At 39.5% G+C, this 24,169-nt stretch overlaps 1 long non-coding RNA gene and 1 pseudogene across 1 annotated transcript in view; one reads left to right on the forward strand and one right to left on the reverse strand.

The window, feature by feature from the left end:
* Positions 1 to 14,714, forward strand: part of LOC120612753 (uncharacterized) — a 55,481-nt gene extending 40,767 nt beyond the window's left edge. The window contains exons 2-3 of the long non-coding RNA XR_005655523.1: positions 2,143 to 2,236; positions 13,929 to 14,714. This is a non-coding gene — a long non-coding RNA (uncharacterized LOC120612753). The remainder of the gene's footprint in view (positions 1 to 2,142; positions 2,237 to 13,928) is intronic.
* A 2,969-nt stretch (positions 14,715 to 17,683) lies between these two features.
* LOC120612818 (uncharacterized) lies at positions 17,684 to 17,802 on the reverse strand (annotated as a pseudogene).
* Between the last annotated feature and the right edge of the window lie 6,367 nt (positions 17,803 to 24,169).

Raw genomic sequence — 24,169 nt, forward strand, 5'->3', positions numbered from 1 at the left:
TAGGGAGCAGTTATCTGTGTTGAGCAAAGAACTCTGTACCAAGTATGTATACATGTGGACAAGGACAGGGCGGGAGAGCAGACAAGTGAGAACAATTGGTTAGTAAGGGTGTTCAGAGCTCTAAAACTATTTTTTTTTTTTTGCTATGATAATGTTCATCTAAGAGCTTATTAAATTAAAAACAGTTCTAAGAGAACTTGGAGCAGGTGAAACATTAAGTCACCACAAGAGTGTGACCTCCTGAGGAGTCCCTGGAGCTCAACCACAGCATCTAAGTTCTCGTGGTCCCTGTCAGGGCTGCTCAGAATCCCAGAGTCTCCCAAGCCAGCTTTGTCCTGAAGAAACATCTAGAGGAACGCTTGTGACCTGGCTTCATAGGACCCCACAAGTCTCTGAGGTACAAATGGACAGTCAGCCACCATGATAAGGCTCCACCTGCCCTCGATCCTGAATCTTTGGTACTTGGCTTAGGAGGCCCCTTCTATTAGTTTCCTTGTCAGCAGTTTCTAGGAGGTAAAAGTTACCTGCCCAAGGTAACCTTAAGCTGTTGGGGCTAGAAACAGCAAGGTTGTAGTGAGGCAGCAGAGCTCAGGTGGCTGTTCATACGGAGGTCATTGACTGGGCCTTCTGCCTCTCCCGAAGTTCTTTCTTTAGTCTGCTGGTGACCTGTAAAGCTCAGGACAAGGCAAGGGAAGCTGCAGGGTCAGCCTGGCTTCCCCTAGGAGGCCAGTGAGTTACCTGCAAAAAGGAAGTTTAGCTTTAGGCCTCGGGGCAGGGAAAGAAGGCCCCTCAAACTCCAGAAGTCATGAAATGATCGTTATATTCTATGTAAAGGCACCCCCAGTGCCTTCTGAGCTGACACAGAGAAGGGCTATTTATTTCTCCGTGATGCTTGTCTGAATTGGCAAGCTTGGGCTGGAGCAGGGGAAAGCAGATCCAAGACAATCATGTGATGGAATTACACCTGCTGAGATAAAGAACCGAGAGGCTCCCCAAGCAAACATTCTTGCAGACTCTGCATTGCAAACTCTGGCTCAGGAGGCGCTGGGCTAATTTGTCTTTTGCCAAGTAAAGGCGAATGGAGGAGGGCAGAGCCTGGCAGCTTCTCTAGCTGCCTGGTGATTTGAGAAGCACTCTAACAACTCCCTTCCCCCACCGCTGCCCTCCCACTGATGCCTAAATAACAGGTATGAATTTGCTCTACTTCATCAAGAAGCAAGGAAATACATATCTTGTTATTTTTCCAAATCAACTGAAATCTAGCTCCGTGACCCACATTGTTCTGGCTGATGGGATCCTCGATATTAATTATGATTGAAATTCTGTCTTTCCTCCAATGGGCAGTACTAGAATCCAGGGGTCTACTTGTTAACAGAAAAATGGCACAGGGGTGGAAGATAGTAAATAAAATGCCACCATTATTAATATTGATTCTTTTTGTAACTAGATGAAGCTATTGGACTAAAATGTTTCTAATCAGAGTGTCTACTTTGCCTGCAGGCTCTGCTATCGGGGGCCCTTGTCCATGTTTTCAAGGTCATGTAATTAGAGATTGTCCCTGAGGCATTAGCTACATGCCAAGTTTGGGGTGGGGGTGGGTCGAAGGAGCTTTGAGGAAACTTTAGATCTTCCTCCTGTAATCTGGGTTAGTGTCCCCGGTTCTTTGATATAGATAATTAATATTTGCTCATTTCCATGTGTATAGCCATATAAACAGCTTAGAGCATCCTCCTCTTGACCCCAGATTGCTATCGCTAAGACCCTCCTAACATAGACATCTGGAGGCCTGCCAGGCATAACTGCTTCCCCAAAGCCTCATGACCTCCAGAGTTCTGCACAGAAGAGCACAGGTCTCCACCATTCAAGGATGCCTCCTCCCCTTTAGTGTCCTCCCGGACTCGTAGAATTCAACTCCCTCCCTCATCCAGAAAGCCCTACCTATTCTCTCCACCTATCCTCTGGGGTACTTCTAACTTAATTCCTTCTTGGGCTTCACCCCTGAATTGTAGAGAAGTCATTAGTTAACTGCTGCCACCCCACAAGACAAAGCCAGGAGCCGAGACCCCTGAACACAGAACTTTGGCTGATTTGTGGGGCTAAGAGGCCAGGGAAGAGAAAAATAATTTTTTTTTTTTCTTATAGAAAGAAAGAAATAAGCCTCATTGGATTATCATGCCTGAAATTCTGTCACCAGATTGACACTCAAAGGGATCCTAAGATGTCACTCTTGGGAGCGGTAAGAAAGCCCCTTACTGTAAGAAATTCATCTGATACTGCCACAGTGAAGAGTATGGGGTTGGCCTAGCTCTGCTCCACTTTACAGTCAGGTCCAGGGCCTGACTTTGTGGTTGTCTATGTCTGGTGATGCTGACCAGGAAGCCTTCTCTCCTTTCTGTTGAGGATAAGCTTGCACATTTTTTGTGGTTTGTTAGTGCTGGGCCACCATATCCTAGACTGGTAGCAAGATGGGGGTGATTAGCTCAAATATCAAACCACCTGGGAGATATTGCTGTTTAGTAAGAAACAAAGTCCCAAAAAACCAAATTTAGAATGACGAGGGAATCAGAACACTGATTCACATATCAGGCAGAGGCGCTGAGGGCAGAGGCCTCCTTCAGTGCCACTGGAGTGGGATCAGAAGTGACTTCATTAAACTCACATGGTCAGGGGCAAGCACTGAGATAAAGTTCTTACCAGGACCGCCAAGAGCCACTAGGCAGCTCTCGGGTCCCATCTGGATTAACAGAAGCTTTGAGCAGACTGGCTGGAAGCAGGTGTCTTCATTTACTACCTGTGTTACCTTGTGTGCCTCAGTTTTCCCATCCCTGAAATGGGGATGATAACATACCTACTTCATAGGAGCATTCTGAGGATTTGTTAGTGTATTTAAAGCACTTGGAAGAGTGGCTGGCACATAGTGAGTGTTATATAAATCTTAACTGTTGTAGTTATTGTGGTTGCTATCTAAAACCAGGTAAATCACAGTACCAGGAGCCTCAGGCAAGCCTCTGGAGTTCTTACTAGAAACAATTATTTATACTTGCTCCCAGCCTGTCTAGGGCTACAGATGAGATAATAGCTGTAAACATTTGGCATTTCCCTGGAAGGGGCAAAATACCCAGATTCACCACCAGAACCTAGGTGACAGAGGCCATTACTTTGGGGCTCTGGTTGAAATATCCCTTTATGGCCATGGTTTGAGGGCCTTTGAAAGGCTTTTTGGTCCCAACACATCTCCATCGAGGGCTTGCCTCAATGCCTAAAATTGTCTCCAGTGCTTCCAGGGCTTCTGAAGAGGTAATCAATCCTGTCTGCCCCTGACTATGCGTGAATCCTGACTCTGTCCTCACTCGCTGAGCATCTTGGAGAAGTTACTTAATCTCTGTACCTCCGTTTGCTCATCTGTAAAAGTGAGACTAACGAAAGTATCCTCTTTATGGAGCATTTGAGAACTAAATGAAATAGTGTGTATAAAGGTTTAGCAAAGTGCCTGCTACACCCTGACCACTCAGTAACCTGTGATGATGGTAGTTTTGACCAGAAAAGCCATCAATTAGTGATTTAATATTTATTAATTCACGAATATGTAATTTTTATACATTTTATAATAAACACTTATTAAGTATGCAAAAATGTTGGAGAAGTAATACAATGAACACCTTATACACACCATTTAGATTTAATAATTGCTTTATCTGTGACTTTGCTATTTTTGGTGTTGTGTTTTCCTGCAGTTATTTTGCTATCGTGTGTGTATATATATTTTTCCTCAATCATTTGAAAGTAAGTTGTAAGCATCATGGCACTTTACCCCAAAATACTTTGGTATGGAGCTCTTCCAAATAAGAAGATTCTCCTACATAGCCACAGTACCATTACCACATCTGAAACAACTGACCGTGATTTAAAAATATCCAATACCAAGTTGCTATTCATACTTCTTCTGTTGTTCCCAAAATGTCTTTTAGAGTTGTTTTTCTTCGTTGTTTTGTTTTGTTTTTCCAATTAGGAACCAATCATAGTTTATGCATGCATTGTGTTTGGTTGTGTTTCTTTAAATCTGAGTACCCTCCCCATCTTTTCTAAGGGCACGGACTTTTGAAGAGGCCAGGCCATCTGTCTTACGGAATGTCCCACATTCTGGATTTGTCTTATGGTCTCCTTGCAGCGCTGTTTTCAGTGAAAATTTTGAAAAAGGGTGAAAAAATCTGGAGCTTGAACTGGTGTTCCTGGGCTATTCCAAGGACTTAGAACCTGTACAGCCTATAGGAAATGAGGGAAGAAACCAAAAAACAAAGCACACTCAGGTTTTTGAAATTCTAAACCCATTAAACACTAATTTCCCATTCTCTCCCCCACCACAGCCCCTGGCACCATCATTTTAGTTTCTGTGTGAATTTCACTTCTTTAAGAGCCTCGTATAAATGGAATCATATAATATTTGTCCTTTTGTGACTGGCTTATTTCATTTAGCATAATGTCTTTAGGGCTCATCCATTTTGTAACAAAGTTTCCTTTCTTTTAAAGGCTGTATTTTATGTATTTCCTACATTTTGCTTGTCCATTCATCTGTTGATGGACATTTGGGTTGCTTCCATCTTCGGCTATTGTGAATAATGCTGCTGTGAACATGGGTGTACAAATACTGTTCACTTTCTTGCTAGGCACACTCACTTTTACCTTTTGCCCTGGGGCTAGCCCTCAGACAGCCTCTAGTAACTGGTAATTTTAGAAATCATTTCCCTTTCCATCATTCTCTTCCTTTTACTAAAATCTAACATAAAACTACTCCTTCAGTCTTGCCATTATTTGGAGCTTACAGCCATCTACACCAATAAGAGAAATCTGGGCCCTACTCAAAGCAAATATTTCTACACTGCTTACTGTGGCAAGTATGTTGATTACAATATCAAGACGTAATCAAGCCAAAAGCTCCAAGATTTTAAAGCCACTAAATAAAAAAAGCCAGAGATACCTTTTCAAATCAATTTAATAAATTTTAATGTTAGGCTTCCATACGAAAAGGAGCTGGCTTTTTAAGGAATTTATTCTAAGATTCCAAATTAACATGTGTGGTTTATATCAAGCTACCACAAACTATGAGAGGAAGCAAGGCAAACTCTGAACTGGATGAGCAGGAAATGGGGATCCAGTGTCAGAGCTCTGCTGATACCCATGTGACCTGGGGCGAAGTCTTAACTTTACTGTAAGTGCCTCAGTTTTCTCAGCTGCCAAATGGGAGGTTGACTTATGGCCCTCGAATGCTATGGTTGCCTGAGCTACATTTTATTGATTTGCAAAAACCAATAATAAGGAGGCAGGTATAGAAATGGGAAAGCCCTGAAGTTGAATTTCAGCTTTTCTACAAATTAGTTGAGTGATTGTGCAAGATCCCTTAATTTTATAAGCCTACATTTTCTCACTTGCAAAATGGTGATGGTAAATGCAGAGCAGTGATAAAGAATATAAATAATGAAGTATGGCGAAGGGCTTTGTAATTTTAAGGTGCTCTAGGATTGCATGAGAATGATTATATGGAGGATTTTAAGCCATAAGAGCTCTATAAATGTAAGGGATTACTATAGAAGTAAGGACACTATTCTTAATAACTTGTACAAACTCATAATGTTTTATATTAGAAATAGGTTATAAATCCTGCTCCCTTCTATCTAAGAAACTATTTTCTATTGGCCTTGGGTATTTCATTAAATTGATTTGAATGTTGTGGTAGATCCTCTCTCATCCCTATTTTGTGAACTTATAACAGCTGTTTGAAAGTGTTTTATTTTGCTCCAGAACTTGTTGCAGCATATCTTGTTACAACGACCCTCCAGCCTGCCAATGGAGCTTTGGTTTTGCCAGTTGTGATGACTCTAAAGCTCTTTGTCAATTATTTTTAGTCTTGGAACTCTTGAATGGCTAGTTGGGTTGCATACTGCTTTAACCACCGAAGAGTAGATTCCCGGGTTTTGCCGTGTTTTAGAATCTGCATTTAATTACGGTTTTTAAAAACAATGTTCCTCACTAGAGCTTCGAATAGTTCCTATCAATATTTGTTCACTAGTCTCTTTACAACCACACCATCTTCTCTTCTAAGGAACTTCCTGTGTTTCTACTTACCAAGGGGGACTATTTGAGAAAAAGAATGTAGGAATAGATGAGCTCAGAGTTGAGCTAATGGCTCGTTTTAGAGTCAAGGGTGGTATGCCATGCTAAATAATTAGTATGCGTAAGAATCACCTGGAATTTATAATAAAAGTGCAGATTTCTGGACCTTGACCCCAGAGATCCTCTGATTATGGATTTCTACGGCGGGTCTTTTAGACATGCTCCCCAGGTGATTCTGACGCAGGGGTTCCACATTTCTAGAAACCTGGTGGAGAGAGAGCACTGGTTCTCCTATTGTTTTAAGCAAGTTGCCTCCAGACCAGCCACAAACTTACTGTGCTCAGTCTCCATGTTTATAAACAGCTATGAAAACAGCAACTGATCTCTCAACCTCACAGATTTGAAATAGGAGTAATATGAAACAATAGACATGAAACCATTTTGAAGAATAAAGAACTCATGCCAGTGCAAGGCACTCTCATCCTTCTCAGCATTCTATTGTCTCAATGCAGCAGACCCCAGCTGGCAGCCCATCCTGCCCCCATCCCACTAGGCACTTCCAGGTATCCCCCTGAAGGGAGGGAAGCCCCACTGATCTGCTTTTGTCTACTTAGTCCAGACAGGTTTATGCCCTTTTATTTTCTTTCTTATTTTTATTTTTCACCTAGGTTTATGCCCTTTTATTTTCTTTCTTATTTTTATTTTTCAATTAGAGTTCACATTCAATATTACTTTATGTTAGTTTCAGGTGTACAGCATAGTGGTTAGACATTTTTATAATTTACAAAGTGGTCCCCCTGATTAGTCTAGTACCCACCTGGTGCTATACATGTTTTTACAATATTATTGACTATATTCTCTATGATGTACTTCACATCCCTATGACTATTTTGTAACTACTAATTTCACCTAGCCCCTCAACCTCCATTTTCACTATTTTCACCCAGCTCCCAACCTCCCCACCCAGGTTTGTACCCTTTTCATAGAGTACTACAGAACCACACATATATCTGTCTGAAACCAAGAATGGATCTGGGATGATCTTCTATTTAATAGGCCCAAGTCCTCCTTAAAATCTAGGTACATCTGCATCATTAATGATCCCATTACTTTTAGTTTCAACAATGTTACATCATTCCTGGGCCATACACCTTCACTTTGAGCCAGGGCTTACACCTGAGGGCTTACAGTCCATACCTACCCTCATGCTTAGAATTCCCATGTACAGGATGTACCTTTTGAAGTTTACACTGATCAACTTTACATTCATCTTTTCTCCCTCACTCTATTCTAATTACTTTGGCAAGAACCTTTCCAGGGTATTTCGCCCTTTTTGGCCACATTCAGTTAGGAATAAAATAACAGGAGTCTCATTTCCAGTTAAAGCCAGCTAAAGACAAAGTTAAAATCCAGTTAAAGATACTGCCCTTATCTTTTATATATATGGCAGCCTATCTGCAAGGCCTTCAACTGCTTATGGCTTTGTTAAATATTCTGCAATTTCCTTCTCTTTTTTCTACTCTTCCTTATGATTAAAATTTTTTTAATTAAATTTTTAATTTTTAAAAATTTTCAATTATAGTTGACATACGATAATATATTAGTTTTAGGTGTACAACCTAGTGATTAGACATTTATATAACTTTTGAAGTGATCACCCCAGTGAGTCTACTATCATCTCATACCAGGATATTCTGCAATTTCTGATGAGTGAGCATTTGTAGTCACCCTAAAGAGCAAAGAGGGGCATGATTACCCTCGTGTGGCCTAACAAATTCTTTCCCTTGCTCACTCTCTCTTATTCTTTCACTCGTTCACTCAACAAATAATCATCAAGCACCTCATATGTGCCAGACATTGGAGAGACAGCACAAGATAGACAATATTCCCATCCAATGGAGTTTATGCTCTCATGGGGAAGACAGACGGTTAAGAAACAAGAAAATTTAAGGTAATGGTAAATATTAGAAAGAAAGAGATACACTGTTGTGTTATGCAGAGTGAATGGGGCTGGAGGATTGCTGCTATAACTGGGTAGTCAGGAAAGGCATCTCTGAGGAGGTGACTTTTGAAGTGAGACTTGAATGAATTAGCTTGGGAAGGTATTACATAAGCTTCTTCTCTGATGCTTCCATGTTATTTTGCAGAGGGAAGAAATCCTTATGCTCCGATCATGACATTCTTATAGGTTACTGCTAGGATATATACAACAGCCCACCAGAATGAATACTCAGCATAGAACCTGCCACAGTTCTTTTAGTTAGTAGCGGCAAGTGAGCCAAAGGATTGCTCAGAATAGATTCCTGAAAAGGTCTATTTTATCCAGTTAAATTAAGCAGTTTACCAAAGTGTTATGCTTTTTAGAACCCCAGGAAAGGACTCCCACCCCTCAACATATCCTAGACTTTCCAACTAGACCCTGGAGATTGCAATTCTTTTAAACCAGTTTTTCATTCTACAGCCAGTTAAAAGACTTAACAAGCAATACCCTCAGGAGAAGGAGCCAATTAGCCCTGCATACATGCTATGGTTCTAAAGAGGATGCAGACTCTTTCTGTAAAGAGGAGGAGGGTGGAGGAAGAGATGTGTGCTGGAGACAACTGGAAAAGGAAAGTTAGGGGAAAGGGAAGAGCTGAAGAAAGGAGAATGGAAGGGAGGGAAGGCTGTGTGTCCTTGAGCAATTTATTAACTCCATAAGGGATTGCAACTTTTCTAGACTTCTCCGGAGCTTGAGGAAGTTGGGCATACTTGGAGTTAGTCAGAGCAAATAATTAAGCAAATAATTCTTCATCTTTAAGAAAGAGCCAGTGGGTAAGAAAGCCTCAATGAGATGAGGCTTTTAGTATGTGACCTTGTCACCTGTCAATCGGTAGGGACCTCTGCGTGAAGTCTAACTGGGTAGGAGGTGGGGTGGGTAAGGTGTGAGTGGGAATCTGGAGGAGTCCTTCCAGCCCTGAGCAACCTACCCTCATTTTGTTTCCCTGGCCCTAATTGGAAGGGTGAAAAGTGTGGAAAGGGATGGAAAGAAAAGGCTAAAGAGCTTTGTGGACTAATTCAATGAATATTTAGAATAAAAACTAACTCAAATAAATCCCGAGGCCCTCAGGAGGCTCATTTTCCCAGAATCATAATCAAAGAAGGTAATCCAGGAGCCAAGAAGAAATTAAACCTGCATTCCAATCTTTAGAGATGCAAATCTCTAAGAGGATACGAGAATCTGATTCATAACCCAGAGGACATGTCTCAAATTCCCCTTTCTCTCCTTCTTAATCTGCATCTGACGGAGACTTTTACCCACCAAATCCCCCAAATTATCTCTAATACCCAGACCATGCATTTTATTCTCCTTCTTCATTCACTCCTTTCTTTCCTCCCACCTCTCCAATCTTATTTCTCTTATCTCCAAACTCTGCATAACAAAAGGCTGCAAACCGATTTTAAAAGATAAGGCTATCCTTAGAGCGGTACTGTTCAATGGAAATATAATGTGAGTCATATACATACTTAAAAAATTTCTAGTAGCCACGTTTTAAAATGTAAAAAGAAACAAGTGTTGTTCCTGTGTAAGAATGAGGCACTAAGAAGCTGACAGGAATTAGGAGTGTCAGATAAAATACAGGATGTTTAGTATGATTTAAATTTCAGATAAACAATAATTAACATTCTAATATAAGTATGTCCTAAACATTACATGAGACATAGGTATGCTAAGAAATTATCCGTTGTTTATCTGAAATTCAAATCTACTGAGCATCCTGTATTTCTTTTTGCGAAATCTGGCCACCTTTGGTAAGGTCTGAGTCAACTAGTGGGACCCCAGTTTTTCTTGGGCTTATCAGTTTTCTCTGAGAAAAATCCTTCAGTTTGCCCTTTAGGATTATAAGTCCAGCTACTAATGTGCCACAAGCAATCATGGGAAGGGATCAGTGTGCAGACTCTTGAGTGCCGCCGTCCACTTCTCTTCAAACTGTGTCTGGTGTCTCTCCTGAATGGAATCCTGGAGGAGTTGGGGAGGGGCAGTTGCCTGGCAGGGAGAGTTTGGGAGGAGAACTAGAAGTGATTTAAATGTGTTGTTATACAAACTTTCAACTAATCCTCCTGTTTTTTAGGCCTGCCTGGCACTCGAACCTTTGGAGATACCCATTGCCCCCAGTGTTTTGGGTCTTTCTGGGATTCTGACTCTGTAATGGATTTGTTTTTCCCATAGGTTTAGGTCCCAGCTTTCTCTGAATATTATTTATTTCTTTCATTTGCCATGTCTTTGTCTAGTGTTTTTAGTCTCTATGGCTTTATGTCATCATCGATGTAAGAGTGCACAAACCTGTAGAAAATTTTTATAAGAATTTATTTGAGCCAAACTGACGACAATGCCAGGAAGCAAGAACTCAAACACTCCAGCGAATGACAGTTTTGCAGCTTCTAGTATACATTCGGAATTAAGCAGGGAAGGGAGATTATACGAAGGTAGGAGAAAACAAGGTGGGGATTGGATGACAGGATAATTAACAAGATTATATGCTCTCTTGTGGGTGGTTAGGCTTCTGAGGGGTCTGAAAAAGAGGTGTTTTAACGATATGTTAGCCTAGCTGCATAAACACAAGGGACAGGGCTTGCTTAAGGCAGAGATAACCTTTTATTAGGGAAGTTATAGGCCTGAGGTATGACTACCCACCATGATCTGCCCAGTTAGGAATTTATGAGCAGATCACCCTGTGAAGTTACTTTTGGTTAGATTTATTATAGCACCCCTTTTTCTTCCACATTATTAAAAAATTCATTTGCTGAATTTGTTTTGTGAGAATAGAAATAAATATGAGTGTTCAATCCACCATGTTTAACTGGACAACAATGATTTTTCCATTATTTTATTGGCCATTATACCTTGAGGAGAGAAACTGTCTCTAATCTGTTGCATATGGGAAAAGGGTGTTCGAATAAACTCAGGACTTTTTTCTTCTCTCTTTTCTCCCTTGTCCTCAGTGAAAGACCAAAGGTGACTCTGATATGAATTATAGGCCTTCCAGATTTGATAGTTTGGCACAGTTGGCTCCCCAAGGAGTACTGGACTAGAATGCCTGTAAATCTTCAGTCTTAACCAACTGTGAATTATAGTCTAACCATTTCCCGCAGGTCTATGGCTTAGAGCAATAAATTTAGATAAGGACAAGGTTTATTTTTGTTTATTGCTTTACAATAAGTGCTGTTTTCTCATGGTAATTGGTTTACAAAAGCTCTGCCATCACTAATAAATAAATATGCAGAGTCATTTGTTAAGGTGGAAGGCGAGGGACCCCAAGGCTTAAGGAGGGCTGAGAACTCTGGACTTTGCCCGGTTCCTCAGACACACCCTCTGAAATGAGCCCAGGGAATTTCAAAAGTAGTCTGACCACTTCACTCCCCCCCAAATTATTTTCTACCAACTCTTAATGTCACAATTAAGTGAGTTGGTACACGTGGCAAATATTGCAGGCAGTAAACTTCAGGCTGATAATCACCATAGTCAAGGAATGGAAGTGAATAGCAGTATGGGGCGGGGATACCAACAGCCTCCACGGGACTAGGCCAGCTCTACCGATGACAAAATAGGCTCAGAGAGCCTTCCAGCGAGTTAGCAGTGCTACTGGTATTTAAATTCACGTTTGTCGGACACTGATTCTTACAGAAGGATTTAGAACCTCTTTGAATTTAAGAATCGAAAAGGGCTACATTCATTCTAGGAAAGCAAAGAATAAAACCAAAGAACTTTCTGCAGAAGGAGATTTCCTATACTATTTGCCAAACATGGTTTTCCAAAATGAATTATTTCTCTAGCAGGTATTGTAGGGCAGTTGGATTGGGAGGACGGCTGTCAGGAAGGCTTCTGTTTTGGTGGTAGTATCAGCCAAGCAAAATCAAGAATATGTGGTGGCAAGAAACAAGAACTGGAAATCTATCTTGGTTCAGTTCACAGTTAAAGAGCACTGATATTCTTCTATAGTGATGTGAGAAATATAAACACAGCCACTTTAAAATGGAGTCAGAGCTGCTATCCCAGAGGAAATAATTATATGCTCCTCAAAACTTCAGAATGTTAAAACTAGGCAAAATAACCTTTGGACTGGGTCTAAAGCAGCATTGTATTCCAAACAACAGTTACTTATGATTATGACTGAAAATTAAAGACCTTTAGAATTAACATTACTATATAAGCTTATTTGCTCCTATAGAAATTCCTTCCTTTTGTTCCTGTAATTGTTCCCCTTCCCCTTTCTCATAAATACCCCTTGCCTTCACCTCCTAATCAGAACACAATTTAGGCTTCTGCCTAAATCGGTTCTTCTCGAATAGCTATTCTTTTGGATCTCAAATAAATGCTTGTTGCCTCTCAGTTTGGCTTTTTATTTTTAGGTTGACAATAAATAAGCTCATCTCCAGGAAAACTAGGAGACCTATTAAACTGACAAAAAACAAACAAACAAACAGAAAACACAACTCCAAGCTTGATAGGACTCAGACATGGGCCTATTTGTTATCTTTAGGTAGGGAGATCTTAGAAAGAGAGGTGAGGTCCTATAAAGTTACATGTGAGTGGTAGAAAGATGGCTTTGTCAGTTACTCTAAGGTAGTTCGAAAGAGTCTGACAATGTTAGACTTTTATGTTCATTTTAATTGTTTCGATGTCTTAATCTAGTAATAAATTGTCAGTTAATCACTTTTATGCAATAAGAAAATGTGCATAAAATGTTGGTGCTGCTTCCTGCTCAGTGTCCACTCCCTGGCTTAGAGTGTTATTGAGATACATTTCATTCAGGCCAATTTTATCAGAGCATGGTGGGCACTGACAATTATTCCTCATGCTGCAGCAGAAATATAAAAAGCCTTCAAGTCCTAATTCCCTTAGGCCCCAAGAACATATCTTACAGAAGGAATAGCTCTGGTGTCCATGCAGAGTTTGGTCAACAAATCACATTATTTTGACTGTAGGGAAAGCCCATATTCCTGCTTCAGATCTTAGAGCCTAGGAGTTAGTAGATAGGGAGATAAATGGTTACTTAATGTAATTAAATGGGCATTCTGTGTTAAATCTAAGCTGCATGAGTATTTAGATCAGGTTTATGTAAGAAAATTCTTGAGTTCTTTCTAATTACTAGTGAGATCAGAGTGTCCATGGAAAGTTACCATGTACAGAGACTGGAAAAATGGAATCATTCCCAATTTGTGCCATGTGACCCCAGTATGACCTTGCTGATGTGTCTGACTTCTAGTCCTGTGGTTCAAGTGGAGAAGAGAACCCACTTTGCAAGGTTACCATGTAGAGAAGTAATTGTTAACCCTGAGTTTGCAAAAAGCAAGAGACTTTCTGAGGTCGGTGCAAATGCTCAAGAGATTTCAGTCTATCCTAGTGCATCCCTCTCACCGAGTGCATGATATCAGGAGAAGCAGCTTTGAAATTAAATAACAATGGCGTGATGCAACTCCCAAAAGGTTGGAAATTCTTTAGATAATGAGGTTGTAAAGCTACAGAGTAAAGGAAGAGGTGACTTGACTTTAGGATGACTAATACGACAATCTCAGCACTTCATTTGGTTGCTGTTGCCAAAGGAGGAGGGAGGAGGAAGAAAAGACAGAGAGATGAGGGGCGGAGGGAGAGCTGCCTCAGTTGTGACAGTTCTACTACTAGGCCATAAATTAAGCTAATTATTAGTATCAGCTGTTGCTTATTATTTAATTCAGCAGTGCTGCTCTGTAATTCTACAATTCTTAAGTTGGCAAAACATTTTGTAATGGAGCTGTATGAAAGATCCTACATAAAATTAAGTTTACTATTCTTGTTATTATAGTATAGGAGTCATGCTACCGAACTGGTTTGATCATAAATTAAGAAGGTGGCTGTTAAAGAAGAGACTGAGAGAGAACTGATGTTTGTTTCAAGCCAGTTGTCAAACCCCAGGAACAGGGGCCCAGTGGATAAAGGTTAAGAAAGATGAAATCTGCCATAAAGCCAGAAGTGTGAGTTCTGTTTCTGATTTTGTCATTATTTTGACCTTTAGAATGGAGATGAAATGAAAATGTTTGTTTTGTATCTACCTGCCCAGGATGAAATAGAGAAGAAAAGACTCTGGGAGAGAAATGGAGATTTCCCTTAAGAAACGCATTAAGTACATGCCAGGTGATATAACCCTTGAAGGTCCTCTAGCTACAACAATTTTACTTGAAAGCTATTGATTTAGGAAACAGAGGACAAAAAACCCTGGAGTTTTGGATTAATACTCCCTCAGTGCACTTATGTGAGAACACTTCACCCAAAGTGAGTCCACGGGAGGGGTAGGCAGACATCTGCATGTGCATAGCGACTCTTCCTTACAGTTTCAAAATTTTTCTTTGACTATTTCATATAAAGAATTCTGAAAAAATATAGCAGTGCTTTCAAAAAAACTTTAAAAGGAAGTTTTTAAACAAATAAAAATAATACATAGAAACACAAGAAAGCAGAGTCATAGGAGCAAAGCTCAAACATTCAATAGCTGTCTAGTGAGCTCTAACTACCTTATGTGGCATGCACTGCTCTTGGAGGCGAGATCATAGTGGTGAGTGACATAAACCAGGATCCAGTCTCCACGGAACTTAGGAGCTGCATACTCTTCTGGGTTCAAGAGAGAAAGGCCTGATTGTTTGAAATCAGTTTTGGTAAGTAGACTATACATAAAGAATAAGTGGGATAGGGATGGGATAAGGTAGTCTTTAAAGGCAGGGCTCAGAAGCCTATGGTAAGGAGGTCAAGAGCGACTTTGGAAACAATTTATAGTGGTTCAGTATTCAAGCTGTGGAGAGTCACGTAGGGGTGCTACTCTGAGTTCATCCCAGCCATTCCCAGCCTTTGGCAACCTCACCCACACCTTCCACTCCCACTGGATTTCAGGCAGCTGAAGGATCATCCTCTGGAGTGCCCTGAGGCTCATTCAGGCAGATTGGTCAAATGTCCTGCCTTTCCTTGCAGCTATGCCCACTCCCCAACTTGGTTCACTGGGATGTCAGTGAAGGAAACCCTAGACAGATACTTTTGAATTTACTGATCCCAATTTTGGTGTTTCTAAGAGAAAAGGACAGCCAATGGAACAGGTTTCCCATCTAGAGGCTCTATTTGCATTTGAAAAACTGGAAGCCATCTGGTCTGCTGGCCTGTATCACGTGACCTAGATAATAATGAGAAGATCTCACCATGTAGGATGGCTTGATCTTCATCTGGTGTCCACTGAGCCCACACAATTGCTCAGGCATTGTAGAACAAGGTGGCACATTCCTAGCCCTTGATGGATTTGTAATCTAAAGTTACATGTTTTACATTTAAAAGAAGAACTTAAATATGCAGGTCAGTTCCACATCCTAAATATTTATCAATTGCCATTAACTTGGACCATTAAACACTATCTTTTTGAAACCCCCATCTCTCTGCCCTTACTAATGGAACATTCTCAAAAATAGGCTTTTTTCTCTTTCTTAAATGTTCTTATATGGCTTTCCCTGTTAAACTAAACTAGGGAAATATTATCATTACTGAAATCTTTCCCTCTTTAGATTGAAATGAGCATTTAACTTAAAACGAATTGCAAGCCCAGCTTTAAAGGGCCATTAATTAGTAATGGCACCAAGGAGCAGGGTGACTAGATGGCTGAAATTGGGAAGAACGGGCCTAAGTTTTGCTTCTTGTCCCATCTGACAACATTTGTCCTTCAAAAGCACATTTAATTACTTACTGAGGTAACTAGGTAGAATTTCAGCATGGTGCCTGGCACACGGAAAGCTCTCAGTGTTTTCTGCCATTTCCCTCTCCTTTCTACTTTCTTTGCTCTCAGCAGTCACTCATACCTCCCATCTCATTATGAAAATAGTGGCTTGAACTACTTCAACTTTTCTAACTCAAAGTTTATCTCTTTGGTATTCCTTTCTTGGTCTGACTCCACTGATAATCTTGCTGCCACCTGCTCCAGGCTCCTCTGAAGTCCCCATTCTGCCAGTAATCTCTTCTTACTGTATACTATATATCTTCATTTTCTCCCTCTTTCATGCTTCCTTACCTAGGTCGACTCAAGTGCTCTTTCTTAAAATCTAACCAAACTTTCTCTCAACCCTTTTTCTTCTTAAGTTGTTGTCTGTTTTCTCCTACCCATTGTGCAAAGCTTCTTGAAAGAGTCGTTTATACTTTGTCCCTCCAATTCTTCATCTAAAATCCCTCCCTTGCTTATTGCAACCTGGCTTCTGGAGCTATTAAAACTGCTTTCTCAGCGATCAGTAATGACTCCTGTTTACCAAATCAGGCAGCCTCTTCTCATTCTTCTTCTGGCTCTGTGGCAGATGGTGTGCTTATCTACTTTCCTGATAAATACTTCTGATTGCCTTTATTTCTATTTGCCATTCTTTATCATCTCCCATATCTGAACCTTAAATGCTGGTATTCCCAAATGTTGCTTTTGTTTGCTCTGGATTAGTGCTTCTCAATCTGAATGAATATTAGAATTATCTGGGGAATTCTTTAAAAAGATAAACCCAAGTTAAATCTGATTAAATACATGCCAATTAAATATGATTCTGATCCCACCCAGAAGCCAAATTTAATTGATCTGTAGTTGTACCCCAGCATTTATTATTTAAGTGCTCCTCAGGTGATTCTCAGGTACAGCCAGGACTGAGAACCATAGCTCTTGAACATCTACTTTACCTTCAGTTCTTACATTATTCTTTACACATAGATCTAAATTTTCAACTCTTTGTTGAGCATCTCAGCTTGAATATCGCCCAACACTTCACTTTCTCGGTGGTCAGAATCAAACTCATGCTCCCATTTCTAACAACCTCTTCCTCTATGTTTATATGTTTACTGCTCTCCCATTCTCCCAAACTGGAGACCTAGTAGTCATCTTTAAAAATTTCTTCTGCTTTTGCCCCTATTTACCATGCCCTGGAAATTTTATTGCTGACCAATTTCAAATCTATTCTCCCTATCACTATCCAATGGCCCATTTTAGGACCTTATTGCAATGACTTCTTACCTGGCCTCTCTCTGCCTTTGGTCTTTTCCTTCTTTATTTCATTCTCCACATGCTAGTAGAAAGATCTTTCTGGAACACAGATCTGGTTGTATTCATTCAATAACCATCATTGGGTTACTCTTACTCAAGAATAAAGTCCAAATTCTTTAGTGAGGCCCTCACAGTCTGGTCTCAATTTTTAAAACCACTTTCCTCTATCTAGATTCCTGCCCCGTGATGTTTCCCATAGTTCAGTTGTGGTTCCTGAATCATGATGTGTATTCCCTCTTGCCTTTACTGACACTATTCTCTCTGTCTAGGACTGAATTCAACTAAGATGGTTCAAATGAAGAGACAATTTACAGAGATACCGTCAAGGTAAAGGGAAGCCACAAGAGTAGTTGAGACAGCCAGAGAATAGCAGAGTGGAAAGCTCTTACCTTTCCTAGGCCTAAGGGGCCAAGGGCATGAAATAGTGTTACCACAGCTCAGTGAGAGCTGGAGTGATGGCACAGAAGGCCATCAGTAGGAGCTGTAGGTGGAGAGAGCTACAGCCACTTTTTTTTTCCTGCCTACAGCACCTGGTATTCCTAAGTGGTCTCCCATCCAAGTACTAACCAGGCCCAACCCTGCTTAGCTTCTGAGATCAGACAAGATTGGGAATGTTCAAGGTGGCATGGCCGTAGTGCAGCCACTTTTAAACCATAATGCTGAAGCAGAGAGGGGACAGTGAATGCACACCCCCAAATTTCTCTCTTCTTGCCCTCTAATCTCCAGCAGGTTTCTTTGATTGGCCAAACTCAACGAGAAGCCAGACAACCACCAACGATGGTTAGATGAGGCAGATTACAAAGCAAGACAGAGAGAATGAATGGTAGTGTGAGAGAGAGGGAAATTATGTGGAGAATAACCACATAATCCCCATTTATATATAGTGAAATCCCTGGTATCTTTTAGGACACAGTTCAAATGCCACCTTTTATATGAAGTCTCCCTTCATTTTCCTACCTTAAAATCCAGTTATTATTTTATTCCTCTATACTCCTTTAACTGTTGTTATGTCTACATTATTGCAGCCATCAGTCTGACTTATGATACAATTATTTGTGTATCTGCATCCGTCTCCTGCATCATATTTTGTGCTGCTGGAGGAAAGGGCTAGTACTTCATTTGCTGCAGTGTCTTGCAGGTAACAGGCATTCAATAACTGTTGGTTGAATTTAATTGCATTTTCATGTTATCTCCTTCTCAGGCTCTGTCAGGGAGATTCATATATACTTGTAAACTATAGTCGTCACATTTTTTACATTCCCCTTTTTCATAAGAGTTCCTTTTTAGGTCCTACTGCTTTTTCCTTGATTTTCCCCTTCTCACCTACATTTCTTAGGTTAGATACTTTACAGCTCACTAACAAATTGTTGGAAATACTGTCATCAGTGATCATGGCAAGGGTCTAAAAATCTCTAGCTTTATTTCATGTCCTAAATGGTATGTATAATTTTTTTCTTTAATTTATGCATGCGGCAAGCTTAAAAATTAAGTTTTCAGAACCTAATTTTTCATCTTCATTGGATTTTAAAGTTTTCTGAATAGAAGTTATGCTTGGCTTAACATGTTTCGCATATAGTACAGACTGCGTGCTTCTCCTTTTCTTCATAAATACCGACAGCAAGTGCAGCTAACATATTTTTACTATTCAAACACCATTCTACATTGATGGTTTTGATGCACATTAGTATGTGGCTTTGAGATTTTAATATGAAAAGGAGTATTTTTAGACCAAATAAAAATATTATTTTACATCTGTGGTATTGATAATAGGAGAAATAATGGCAAAAATTCTAATTCCCATAGCAATTCTGAGTTCTCATCTCAAATATATTTTTCATCTTAAGAAGTTCAACTTTGGCCTTTTTTATATCTTTCTTTACCCTTCTTCATATGATCATCTTTTCCTCTCCTTATTGAACATATGAAGCATAGTTATAATAGCTGTTTTAATGTCTTTGTTTCCTAATTTTATCACCTGTGTCATAGCTGGATCAATTTGTGTTGATTGATTTAGTTTTCCTCATTCTGCATTGTATTTTCTTGCTTCAATTTGCATGCCTGGTTAAAAAAAAAAAAAGACCAGTAAAAAAAATGGATTCAGGTACTGTGAATTTCACATTGTTGGATGCTGGATTTGGGGCCCGGGGGGTGGTTTCCACTAAATTTTTGGACACAGTTATTTTAGTTGGAAACATTTAGATCCTTTTGACGCTTGTATTTAAACCTGAACAGGCAGGAGCAGAGCAGCTTTTAGTTTAGGGCTAATTTGGCCTGATAATGAGGCAATACCTTTCTGAGTACTCAACTGGATGCCCAATGTGCTAGAAAGTTTTCCATTTGGCTGTTGGGAATGTGAACTATTTCCAGCCCTGTGTGAATGCCAGTAATTACTCCTTGCAGGTGTTTCTCTCCCTGGCTGCAGATAATTTCCTCAAATGTGGTGCTCAGCTAAAGACTCCATGGGAAGCCCCCGCAGATCTCCAGAGCACTCTTAACCCTCTCTCCCTCTCTCCCTCTCTCCCTCTCTTAAGCTTTCTTCTCTGGTAATCTACCCTACCAATTCTAGTGCCTTAGCCAATCTGAATTCTCAACTCCATCTCTATATAACTTCCAGGCTTCACTGGGGTTCCCTTCCCTGTACTATAGCCTGGAATCTCTCCAGGCAGTAAACTGGGGAGATTATGGGTTCAACTCATTGTTTTTCTTCTTTTAGAGATCATTGTCTAGTGCTGCATGTTATCCAATATCTGAAAACTGTTGTTTGTATATTTTGGTTTTTTTTTTTCATTTGTTTAAGGTAAAGGGTAAATCAGGTCCTTGTTATTCCATCATGGCCACAAGTGAAAGTCAGTTCTGATTTTTAAGTGAGACAAATAGGGTATGCTGAATCAATTTTTTTATTGAAAAAAGCTGGAGTCTGACTATGGTCCAGTCATCTACTTCTTAGCTTTACTTACTTCAACTATAAAATTAAAAAGGTTAGTTTAGATGATCATTAGGTTCTCTACTGGCTCTTAAATTTTGTAATTCTAGAATTAAGCACATGTGTATCTTTGTGAAGAGAATTGATATGTAGTCTCCAAAGTGATAGTTTAAAGATGTGGAACTATGGAACTCCCATTTTGCTATAGTAAAGTAAATTTAGAAGAGAAGATTTTTGTTTTAATAGATGAAGAAGGAATCTTTGGTTATAAACTTGGGAGGGACAACACAAACCCCATAGTATACTCATGTGAAATGACCAAACACTTTGAAGATGAGAAATGTACAGGAATATTCTTAGTTTCATTATTGTTTGTAGAGCCTAAGCATTATATATTGGACGTGGTAGATGTTTAATAAATAGCTGTTGAATATCTCAGCTGTACCTGAAGCCATTTTTCTAAAAGAGAAAAATAATTGAAAAAGCTTCTACTATAGCAAAAGTTAGAAGCACACTGAAAATTCATCAGTATTGGGTTTGGTTAGTGGTACATCCACAAATGAAATATTATACAGCAGTCAACAAAACTGAAGCAGAGTGGTATGCACTAATATAGGATGTTTTCAAGGATATATTGTTAAATGGAAAAAACAATATCACTATATATATTTTATACTCTTATTTACATATTTCATAATAAAAAGATTTAAATGGAATTGAAAAAGCAATGTATACAATAGCATATTACTATATATATCTTATATATAAATTTAAATTTGTTTTAAGGCAATATATATTTTCTGAATATATATATATATATATATACATGCTTGTATATTCAGAAAATATATCTAGAAAGGTATACAAACTGGTGACACTGGTGCCTCAGGGGAGGAGGCCTAGGGGATAGTGTGGAAGAGAGACTCATTTTTCTCTTTACACGCTTTTTATTTAATTTGAATTTTTTTTTTATCGTGCATGTTATTTAGTTCTTAAAATTCTGCTGCTACAGGAGATTTTATATAATATATATATTATGTAAAATATATATATATATATATATTTTAGTGAAGTAACCGAAATTCTCTTAAAGGGTCAGATTTCCATAAAGCAGTCTGGGAAATTTTCCCTATCTCTAGATTATGTGTTTAAAGGTACCAGACCACACCTACTCTTTCTACTATTACTCCAGGAGTACTGAGCATTTCCATGGCTATGATTAATTCCCTGTTCCTTATGAAAAGAATCATTGCACTAAATACCTAAGTGATGGGCATCTAGAGCATAATGCTTGCTTGAATATGAGAGAAAGAACAAGGCCATTTGTTTCTAATGATTCTATATGCATTTCCTGGTATTTAATTAACCTTTATAATCTAACTCATCCACCTTTCTGGTTTCCAAAGGAGCTACCAAGAAAGTACAGGATGCAGGAATTAGAGTGAGGCTGTGTGATTCACAATATGTTAACCTGTGGCCAGTATGCTACTTTCCAGTGCTTTAGGTAATGTGTAAATGTGTTTGGAAGAGAGTGAAATAACACCCACCCAGTGGGGATACTACCTTTCATGTTTTAGGGAGAGAGTTATACCTCTAGCAACCTATCTTAAAAGAATGACTTTTAGATACAACCTGTGTTCCTATTAGTGTCTCATGCACCTCAGTTAAAACGCAGCCAAGTATTTCCTGAAAGACATGGGAAGATATTCAGAGACATATGTGCAAGTCCAAGATGAAAAAGCCATGGCTCATTATGCAAGTCAGAAAAAGTGCTAGGATTTGCAATTATATAAGCCCAAGACACCTCCTTCTAATTCTGTTAACTGATTTAAGATTTCTGGCTCTATGGCTCGTTTTGAATTCTTGAATTGCCAATGTAGCATGTAGATGCCAGAAAGATGCCTCCAAGATTTAGCCAGCCAATAAAAAAATATAAAGAATAAGATTCCTGACTTCAAGAAGCATATTCTTGTCACATGGGAGATACTATTGTGTAAAAATTACTATAACACAGGAATACTATGAAGGAAAACATTGCTGTTGAGAGGGGAAATGTTATTTAGGAGGGCAATGATTTTGGTGGATTATGCATTGGCAGGAAGAGCCTGCTTTTCCCCTGTCCCAAATCTAAGACAAGGATCAAGAATTTAACAAATGGGAGGCCACTACTTGGGGCAGGACACCTATTTAAATTTGAGTTTCAAATAAATGATGAATCGTTTTTTAGCATAAGTATATCGTATGCAATATTTAGGGCATACTTATGCTAAAAATGATTTGCTGTTTATCTGAAAGTCAAATTTAATTGAACATTCTGTATTTTATCTGCCAATCCTAGTCGCTACCTAGAATAGGAGTAGATGCATTATACGTGGTTGTCTTTCCCTCACCTTTTGGTTCCCTCACGGCAAGATGAGTTGTTATTGACATCCTCCACATAAGTAGGATCCAACTAAGGGTGAGAACACAGCTGAATTCTTGCTACTGCAGAGACAGAATGGAGGAGCAGGCTGTAGAGTGAATTAACTCAAGAACTGTGAGACAAGCTCTCTACTACTCCACAAGTAAACCAGAATGTTCTAGAGGATTTGAATAAATTCCCTACCATGGAAATTCTTAGAGTGAGTGAAGGTGGAGATTCCATAAGCTAGGTCAATGAATGCTGATTATGAGATGGGGTGCACCTGCTATATGGAATCATGCCTGCAAACTTCCAGAGCTGGAGAATATGGGGGTGAGAAGACAAAGGTAGTGATTGGAATGCATTTAAAATGTTCAATGAGTTGCAGAAGGTCTTGGAGACTGCGTTAAGTATTTGGGGATTAATTCATGAAGCAATGGGGTTCCTCTGGGGGTTTCTGAGCAGGAAATGGCATGATCAGAATTGTGCTTTAGGAATATTAATCTGGTAGCTCTTTATAGAGGTATTGCAAAAGGGAGAAAGGATGGAGACAGGATAATCAACTGAGAGGGGATACAGTCAGGGCTACTGCTAATCAATATGGCATCTATACGCAAATTAGAAAAGGTACCTCCCTTGGGTAGGATGCAGACCAGGACACTCATTTGAAAAAAAGACTGTGCCAAGGCACATGGTTTGGTGACTAAATCAGAGACTTGATTTTAGCCCCACCTCTTCCCCATTATTCTCTTGGCCAGTATAGTAATTGTCGAATTAACACTAATGGCTTAATGCAACAAAGGTTTATTCCTTGCTCATGTCACAGTCCAATGCCTATAGGGCAACTCTCCTCCTAGTGAATGGTCAGAGATCCAGGCCACCCACCTTTATCTAATAGTGAGAACAGCTGGACTATGAAACCTCCAACATCACTGAGGGAGGGGAAGAGTGAGCTGGAATTTCTTGCAGGGGCATTTTGACCAGACTTGGGAGTGACTTATATCACTTCTGTCTACCTCCCATTTTCTAGAATGTGGCTCCAACCTGACTACGAAGGAGGCTAGGAAATATAAAAGAGGACTTGTGCTGTTCTGAGTCTAAGAAGCATTGAAAGATGATTCTAGGAATTGGAGAAGATTGTAGAAATATTAGAGGAAATCTGATACACTTTGATTTTTATTTTGACTATAATAGAAGAGTATTATCCTCTCTTTCATGCAAAGCAGTTTAATGAGCATCCATATCGAGTGGTCTAGTTTTTCTAGAACTATATATGTGGAAAACTGTGAGTCATAAATAAGGAGGGACCTCCAGAACTTGTATGGTCTATGCTACTCTGTCAGGCATGACTAACTTAAGCCTAAAACCATTTAAAAATATATACATCCAAGTTAGTTTCTACCTGTAAAAATTGCTCTTATTTCATCTGCATGTGATACTGGAGTTCTAGATTCAATTTGATGAATGTAAAATTTATCCCAGGTCCTTTGGTGAGCAAAGTGGTGATAATTGGGTAACAGTAAAGGGAGGATAAAAACTCTCTTACCACAAAATCAAAATTATCTCTGTGCCACTCTGTTCACTGGAGCTTCAGTTAGCCGCCTTGTTTCCAAGTTAAGCTCATAGAGGACAAAGATATTCTTTGAGTATTCGAAATTACTATCACGTGGTTTCACACGA

The sequence above is a fragment of the Pteropus medius genome, unplaced genomic scaffold (genome assembly GCF_902729225.1).
Source record: "Pteropus medius unplaced genomic scaffold, Ma_sr-lr_union100, whole genome shotgun sequence".
NCBI lineage: Eukaryota > Metazoa > Chordata > Mammalia > Chiroptera > Pteropodidae > Pteropus > Pteropus medius.